Here is a 9,679-nt window from a genome sequence, read left to right as displayed (position 1 = left end):
CTAACTGCGCCTGGGGCTCGTTAGTCTTACCTCTCGTTCCTGCCCTCCTATTAACTGGTCGCAGCTACCTTGTGTTTGCTCCTTTGTTAGTCATGTATATTAGTGTCTCTCAGTCCTCTGATCCCTATTTGGTCATTGTTGTGTGAACCTGCCCTGTGTGATCTAATAAACACCCATACATGGGAACTATTGGAATACAGCCTGCAGTTGGGACGTGCCTTGTTTAAACGTCATAGCAGTTATGGGTGGTTTGCACGTTGGTCATCCACATTTGGAATGTGATAAGGGAAAAAAACTGTATTTGGTTGCGTATTTCGGTATCAACTTAAAAATTAAGGCATCCATCTGTGTTCTGTATCATGCTGCAGACTCCGAGGATTGTGAAAAACAGAACATTGCTCATTTATTTCATAACAACATTTAAATAGAATTCTTTTCCGTGTAACAGGATTGGTGGAAAAGTCATTTTTATTCTATTCCTCAGAATCCGACATGTCCTGTTGTTCAGGTCTGACCTCAAAGCAATTTACAATGGAAATTAATTTATCGCATATTAGTGACTTTTTTAGTGAACGCCGCTTCAGCAGCTGGAAAGCGGGAAGCTTTTGTCTCCCTCCTGTCACGGGAAATGTCAGCAGCAGCCTAATGCTGCTTTTAACAGTTCTCAGTGATTTTCCCAATTATGGGACGAGATCACACTGGGTTGATGGCGACACGCGCCATCTCCTTCAGCAGGTTTTCCATTTTAGGCTATCGAGTCTTCCATGTGTCCGTTGAGCGGCGCGCACTGGGTCCCCTGCTTCAGGCGTCGATATTCACTCCACGTCGCACAATTCACACTCTACAGTAAGAATTCACCACCGTGACGTCTCACCCCGAGAGACTATTGCTGCCAAAGCATGAAACATTATGGATCTTTGGTGCTGATCCTGTGAACGGCTGTTATGAATGAACACATGTGGACTTAATTATGCAGATTTTTAATGTGATCCATGGGCAGGAGAGATTCATTATCCCCTTCGGTCTTCAGACAACACCGAAGAGCAGTTTAGAAAACCGAATTAATCAAAGCCGCAAACATAACAATAGCCTGAATGCTCCTCTTATCATGGCGTTGAACTTAATTTTGAAACGGATTAAGCAATTAATGCTCTTTTATTAATTATACTCCGCACCCTTAACAGAGCAATTCTGTGAGCAGCTGGTTTCCTTAAAATATTCAAGGAAGATACTTCATAAACACGTGGCTAAAAATACGCCTGGTAATGCGGTGACAAGTTATCTCTGCGGCCCATTGGTATGTCTAATTGGATATTTAAATACTGTCATGCTGAAAAAACACGATACTGCGATGCTGCACATTATTATATGCAGTATTATATACTTTGTTTACACGACAGTTTTCAACTGAAAGATACTCCAAATTACGTGTAAATGTAAAATTCTATCTCTATCGCAATCATTTATTCACATTTTCCACATATTAAATTTTTTCCTAGAATTGCATCTGTAGAAATCATGCCAGAGCGAACGTTCGCAAAACATTTTTGGGACATTTAGCGGCTGCGATGTACAGAAACGGTGTAAGTCAGCTGGAAAGCCACCCAGCCAGTTTCCATAGTGATGCGGGTGAATAGGGGATTATTGAGACGGTATGAAGAGAGGAGATTGCAGGCACCTGCTTTCCGAAAAGAAAAAAATGGCGCAGCCACTTGAAATAGTCTCTGGCATGCGGATCTAGCTGATTACGAACCTCAGCTTTAGCTAAAATTCAGCCTAAAATTAACACTTGATTGACGTTCTAACATTTAATCCTCTGCAGTATTACTCATACAGGCTGCATTTTGCAGGTATCATGGCATCGACAAGCAAATGGTGTAAGAAGAAGGTTCATTACTGGTTATAGTCATTTGTGGATATAACCTATAACACAAATACTATATGAAAGTATAATTAATTTTATATATTTATGTCTGGTATTGTTGTAATCTACTCTTCTGACCACTTATCCTGGCCAGGATCATATTATTATTGCTGTTATTGTTGCTCTGATGATGTAATTCAATTCATATACGAATGAAATGCCATTGAATATTTTTTGCTGTTGTTTCTGTGTGTCTCCAAACCCCCATATTTACAAAATGTTCGCAGGAATGTACATTACATGTCCCCTCCGGTTTCGATGCACACATTCTGAAATCCTCTGCATGTCTAAGCATTTCATCAGTTCCTGTCTCTCGCAGCCACCTCTCGTTCGGCCCAGTCGGCCGCGGTTCCCGTCCCTGAGGGTCTGACTTGAGGAAGTGGTCAAATTAGCCTGTAGCATGCCTAATTACCCAGACCAAATGTATATAAGTAGAAAATATCAAGCACCTGCTCAGGTAATCATAATGAGACAGTGATGAATGAAGGGTCTGTAATGCAGACCATAACCCAGAGCGCACACTCAAGAAGAAAGGAGTGGACAAGTTCCCTCTGGAAGAAATTAACTGCGCCATCACTCTAATGGCTTCCTTATGGCATAATATAGAGCTATTGACATGCCGATTTAGGTGGCAAATGAACCTTTAACTTTCTGAATAAAACACTGTTAGATGTATAGCTTATGGGAAGGATTTTTACTCCTGCAGAACTGACTTTTTCCGTTTATTAGGTATATACAAGATGCTTTTTTTGGGGGGAGAGCAGGGTCAGACTGTCCCTGGAGCAATCGGGGGTTAAGGGCCTTGCCCAGGGGCCCAGTGGTGACATCACTCTGCCAGCCCTGGGATTTAAACCAGTGACCTTCCGATCACAGGCCAGCTTGTACAAATACTTTATTAGCATTTCGTATATAGTATAATAAAGTCTTAAATGTAGACCTTACAGTTTTTTCAGAAGTGCGATTCTACCTTGTAATCGGCAATTTAAATTAATATTGAGGATCTAATCTTCATTATCTTGCGGGAAAAAAGTAACCAAACGAATATTTTTTTAAGACTGACTCAATTTAACTTTAAAGATGAAAAGTTTAACACTCTATATGTTTAATTTTTAAAAGGAGATGAAGGTTAGATTTTTTTTCCTGGATTTTTACGTTACCACTACTTCACTTTTCGTATCAATCAAATTAAATGCATCAAATAAAATATAAGAGTTATATTTAAGAGTTAAAGAATAATTAAGAGAGATATTAGCAGAATTGATATGCATTTTGTACAGTCACTAAGTAACTCAGTCTGTCACATAAGTCCATGTGTTAACTCCAACAGAATAATTCAGGTGACAGGAGTCTGCTTTGCTCATTTGGCTACCTAATATCTCTATCAGCTTTTTTTTGGATTGAACGAATCTAAATGCCTACAGTTTTGGAATTAACAGTAAATATAGTCCTCACTGTTGGCCTAGACCATTCTCCTCTGTCATGTCCTTGTCACACGAGGTAATGAAACATGTACTGAATCACTTGCATTCCTTTTGACTTCAGTTGGTTCAGTTCGAGTCCATATCAAACCACAGTCAGGAGATGCTTCTCCTTGCTGCCAGTTGGCAAACTGCAGGTCGCTGACCGGTCTGTAGGAGACACCCATGCAGCAGAAACATGTATGGCTCCTATTCCTGTTATGCTCACTTTATTATTGACACTATGTTCAGCAAAGTATTATGGACACATAGAGAACATTGACAATATACGTCTTACACACTATTTATGCTGCATTTAGCAAACAAGCAGTATTATTTGTCATACTTTAAATAAAGGGAGAATAAGACCTTTTATTTTTTCATAATATTATATATAATGCAGTACAAAACATCCTTAATGCTTATACTGACCATTATAATGCATTATAGAGGTATCTATAGCGCATTATAGATGAGAGCTTCATAAAGCATTCATAATACATAATACACGTGACTATAATGTGTTGTGCCTTTTTAACAAATATTTATTGTCATATTTGTAATGCGTTATGCATTATTATTTGTTATGAATGTGTTTATAAATTACTAAAAACATGTCCAGTGGTTACTAAAAGCACTGGTTAGCACTGTTGCCTCACACCTCTGGGACCCGGGTTCGAGTCTCCGCCTAGGTCACATGTGTGCGGAGTTTGCATGTTCTCCCCATGTCGTCGTGGGGTTTCCTCCGGGTACTCCGGTTTCCCCCCACAGTCCAAAAACATGCTGAGGCTAATTGGAGTTGCTAAATTGCCCGTAGGTGTGCTTGTGTGAGTGAATGGCGTGTGAGTGTACCCTGCGATGGGCTGGCCCCCATCCTGGGTTGTTCCCTGCCTCGTGCCCATTGCTTCCGGGATAGGCTCCGGACCCCCCACAACCCAGTAGGATATGCGGTTTGGAAAATGGATGGATGGATGGATTGATGGATGGATGGATGGATGTCCTTAAGTAAAGTGTTACCATTTTTTGGTTTTTCAATAATCAATTGTATGCTAATACATTTTATTTACAGACTTACTTTTAAGTGTTAACTAGAAGCTAGCAGACTTAAAACTTCTCACTGTAACATCTGAATGTCTGTTAGTTAAATTAGAAGTGTGGTGATTTCACTAAGGATCTTTCAGACCAGGACCTCAGCTACGGTGTTCTTCACCTAACAGCCTTCAGATTTGGACCTCAGCCTCGTAGTTTTTCACCAATCAGCCTTCAAGTGAGGACTCTAGCTTCATTGATTTTCACCAATCAACCTTCAGACCAGAGCCTCAGCTATGGTGTTCTTCACCAATCAGCCTTCAAGTCAGGACCCTAGCTGCAGTGATTTTCACCAATCAGCCTACAGACCAGGACCTCAGCTACGATGTTCTTCACCAATCAGCCTTCAGACCAGGACCTCAGCTATCGTGTGTTTCACCAATCAGCTCCAGCTCCACTCAGGGAAAGGCCCTATCTGGTGGTTTTGGCCTGAAAGTTTTCCAAGATAAACACACAGTCTGCATAAACCCTTAGGAAGAGATGCAGCTGGAATGAAAACTTGTGCAAGACATAAATTAATAGTGCAAAATATTAAGCATTATTGGCCATCTAATTCAAATTAACCCCACAACCCATATCAGAGTACTCATTACAGTTGCTATAAAACTTAATGAAGCCCCTTTTCAAAGGCTGCTGCTGATCCCCCCATGCCCCCCCTCACCCCACACACACAAGAAGCAAGATACACAGAGAGAGAGAGCAGGGTGCCTGCCCTGTTGCCTAGCAACAAATCTACAGTTTATAGAACTATAGTATTTGCCTTCATGCCTAAGGCCTAACACTGTTGTATTAAATGCAACACCTCAGTCAGGAGGCAAAGCCCGGTCAATGATGCTACCTCTTTTTCACACGTTGTGACACAGTTTATTAGGATATTACGCCTTTTCCTTCTGCATGCTCCGCGTTTACAGATACGCCGCGCTTAGTGGACGCCGGCGAGACACCTCGCACGTCCTGCAAAACTGACGCTGTTCAGCTTCCGAACATCCATCCGGTTAAAAATTTACAGTGGCTCGTCAAGGTTAAGTGCCTAGCCGGAGTGGCACAAAAACAGCGCCCCCCCTGGGATTTGAACCCGACACCTCCTGGCGACGAGGCCACCTCCCGAAAAGCCTCCGCCATCTGCTGCCCCACATAATGCATACCTCTTCAGGAAAGCACGTGTGCGCGCAGAGAACAGCCCGGGCAGCTAAGACCGCGATTGGAGGGCTGAATATCCCATAAAGCCATTAACTCCAATTGACTGTGAAGATTTTTAATATATAAGTAAATATTTAAGTAGGGAATTAAAGTTTCACAAATCACAATTTCATCAGTTATATGTATAGTAGTATATAAAATTTAATTGGGAAAGAGTCCACGAAATAAATTATTAAGAAGAACTGGAACTTGGGTCACATCTATACATGTGGCGCTGTGAAAATGATGATGACATCGTTCTGCACGGCCGTGTCAGAAATGCACACAATATAGGGATGAGTTGCCATCAAGTACATGCAAATGAATACAGAATATTCTAATTGAAATATTACCTATTCAGTGAATAATCCAGATTAGCCCGTGATTAGCCAGTTCAGGTAACGTTTGGAACGGCAACATTTCATCTGTGTCCATCATTCTTCTCCCGAATGACGATGACTATCTAGCAGTGTCAGCATTTTTGTCCAAGAGGAGCTTCATATGTATCTATAGCATCCAGCAAATTTTTATTTCTCTCCCAGCACACGTGCCCTAAGCATTCCATCTCACAGTATCGGCTACAAAATAATTACTGCCGTATCATCAAGATAGACATTCTCCTTCGTCTCTGAAGTCAATCAAATGTGTTTTTTTTCTGTATTTAAGTATTATATCCGCATGATCAGTCAGCTCACCTGATCCCACAGCACCTGTCTAGTTTGTGATCTTAAACTTACCATGAATCCTTAGAGCTGTGAAAATATAATGAACAGTAAGACAGTATCCACAGCTAAACACTATAATCTACATTTCAGGCAACAAAACATGTGACAAAACAGAACGGGCATGACATTTTATACCAAAATGCAGTTAGTCTCATTTGGTGGATTATCCTGCATCTGTAGACACAAATACATTGAGTAGTAGATGAACGATCATCAAGACAAAAGGATTTCAGCACATGTCTATACTCTGTAGGTAAGTGCTTAATTAAATTCAATTCCTCTTACCTTTGATATACAATGATAAAAATGAACAACCCCAATCCAATAATCTGATATTCATTCCAAATTATACTCTTGCTTTAAAGTGTTAACAAGAAGCCAACACACTTCCCACTGTAACATCTGAAATTGGGCAGTTTCTCCAACAAGCTGTATTTCTGACCTATACTGACAGAGATTCATTTTCTCACCCTCCTCTCCTTAAAGATGTGTAGTGATGTAGTTTTCATTTAATGCTTCTTTAGTAGACGGCTTTACAAATATATACAGGTAAATATCGATACACCAAGGTCATCTTAAAAATACTACAAATACTAAACACTGTGATACCAGGGGCCATCAGAGCAATCCTAAACCTTACGTGGCACTCTGCACTCACAGACATTGTCGCCTCTGATACTCTCCTTAAGTAAATTCAGCCGCAATGTCGCATTATGAATGATCAAAATGGACCCGTTTTATCCTCGTTTGGCTTTTTACATCTGGGTACGAATGATTCCACACTACGGTTAAAAACTGAATATGTAGATTGTTTGTAATTACCATGTTAATGACTCACCGCAGTGTTAATCAGTTTATTCATGAACGAAAAAAAAAATCATAGGAGAGCGAGCGGGAGCGTTTCGGTGGAAGTGGCAGCATCTGACAGATGCTTTTTTAGCATTACCAGTGTCCCACAGTAATATTTAAGTAGGCAGACCTACACTAGGGACCCTAACCCATCTGTGGGGTTTCAAAAACCAGATTAAACCCACGAGCGAGCATATTTGGCTGTGGAAGAAGCAAACATCGGCCCATTCTTCTTTATTTATTTGAGCATTTACTGGCAGCCTCGGCCACTGTAGCTTTGCAGTTGAGACCTGTGCCCTTCATCATTTGAGCGATAGCTTGTACTAACAGTGAGCTTCTGGCAGAGGTGGAGATTTCAGGCCCAGAGAGCACAAATCCAGACCAGGGTTTTGTTTCAACCAACCAGTTGAGTACTCTGTGACTCCTTATACTCAACCGGTTGGTTTAAACAAAATCTGGGTCTGGATTTGTACTCTCTGGACCTGAAATCGCCACCTCTGGCTTTCTGGGGCTGTTTCACAGCAGACTGGTAACATTTGGATTTGCAGAAACATTTGAAGGTAGAAAACAAATGCTTAAGTCTTTGCATTGTGCTTTTTTTGGGGGGAACTTTTTCCCATTCATAATAAGAAATGCAATGTGAATTTCTAGGAACTATTAAAAGCCAACCTTTGGGTAATATATACTGTTTGGATGCACTGTTTCAGTGATATAGGCTGTTTAAATGTAGGTATTTTACTTTGGCCTTCTCCCCCTGTTTTCCCCCTATTGAAGTGCTCCGGAGTAGCGTTGCTATCGCCCAGCAACAGGCATGGCAGTTTGTCTTGAGCCTTTTCACAGAGAGCGGAAACTGGGCATTGAGCACCTTCTGGAGAGCTGGCAGTGGCGTACCTGACTGCCCTGCAAATGAAGGGTGACCACATTCTGCGCCTTCAAGTGACACATAAATAGTTCAGACACCAAAGCTCTGTTTTTTTTTTTCCTTAGGAAAAAGAGAGAATTTGGCTTTCAGTAGCTCTAGCCTCCTTGCCGTGCAATATTCCCATACTTCTGTTTAGTGGGCTGCAATGAAATCATCCCACGGCAGAGTTAAGAGGGTCTGATGTACTGTACCACTGCAAGCACCACTGCAACTCGCTCTCCTCACATTTCACTGCCCCGTTTATGAAAATAGCACAGGTTTAGCTGGGCAGAAAGTAGGCAGATGCAGTAGAAACGTCTTTGGTTGAATATGCATAAAACTGGATCTTGCCTATTTCATCAGTCCTCGGCTATTTCAGTAGTGCTAACCTTCGTGACAGAGAAGCTGTTCAGCTGAGATTTACAGCTCAAAGTACAGGCGACATTCTGCTATGTACGTGCTAAACTCAGGTGGAAAAGCCAGGAACAGCAAACGAAAAAAAAAGTGAACGAATTTTTGTTCGGAATACAGTGGTTTTTGGTTGTCCTCATCCAATCTCCAATCTCCGTTGCCGTGACCATTGAATAACAAATGCACTTCTGTTGCAGGTCTCTTGCTTAACATACAATTAAGTGTGACAGTACAATAAAGACAGGCTTCGACTACACTCAAGCTTTCAGGTATAACTTCTGCCAGTGTTTATCTAGCATTATTTTCCTACTGTTCCAACTGCATGTTAGCCAGAATCGGTTTGGTTGCTAGCCACTTGTAAATGCCAAAAAAACGTTTTCCGTCCCGTGTTATATCTACAGAGCTGGAAAATGTTGCACTGCTGGTCCTTGATCCATCAGGATGAATAATGTATCATATCTGATTGCTAACTGGGAGCCCCGCTCTGCATTTTCCAGCTTATGCAATCTCGAGTTGCGGCACTCAGTTGACTAGTCATGTGCGCCACCGACAACTGCCAGGGGCTCACTGCAGGTCCACGGGCACGTGGCACGTCCGACACCCCATGCCCCCAGGGAGAATAAAGCAGATGGGAGCTTAAATGCTAAATTTCATTTTGTATCATTTAGTAGGTTAGTTCACCCCTCATTGGTTCACCATCTGCTGTCATTCCATCCTCTTACTCCACATGCCTTCAGATGATCCCAGCTATGAAAACTTTTATCCATTAAGGCTTTTTTTCCCCTCTTCCCACAAGCCTGATTAGAATTTACTGATTGCACTTTGCATCGCGAATGAAGCTTGCTGCCAGACCTCCATCATGACTCATGACAGCCAGACAGCAAGACATTTCTCTCATTGGTAGAAGGTAGGTAGGAGAAATATGTTTACAAATTCAAAGCTAAGGAATTAAGAAAACATAAAGAGCACATGTCAGGTGAACGTTATGCTATCGTAAGGAGCCCATATATCACAGAGTAGACTCCAGAAAACAGAGGTTAGTTTAAATCTGACTGTTCCACATGTTTTAGCATCAAGAAATCTACGTGTGACGGACATTTTACACACAGTGAAGCGCCAGCCTCCAGCTTAAGGTCCAAGTGCA

The sequence above is a fragment of the Brienomyrus brachyistius genome, chromosome 8 (assembly GCF_023856365.1).
Source record: "Brienomyrus brachyistius isolate T26 chromosome 8, BBRACH_0.4, whole genome shotgun sequence".
Taxonomy (NCBI): domain Eukaryota; kingdom Metazoa; phylum Chordata; class Actinopteri; order Osteoglossiformes; family Mormyridae; genus Brienomyrus; species Brienomyrus brachyistius.
The sequence above is the reverse complement of the archived record's forward strand: the minus strand, read 5'-3'. Positions refer to the sequence as shown.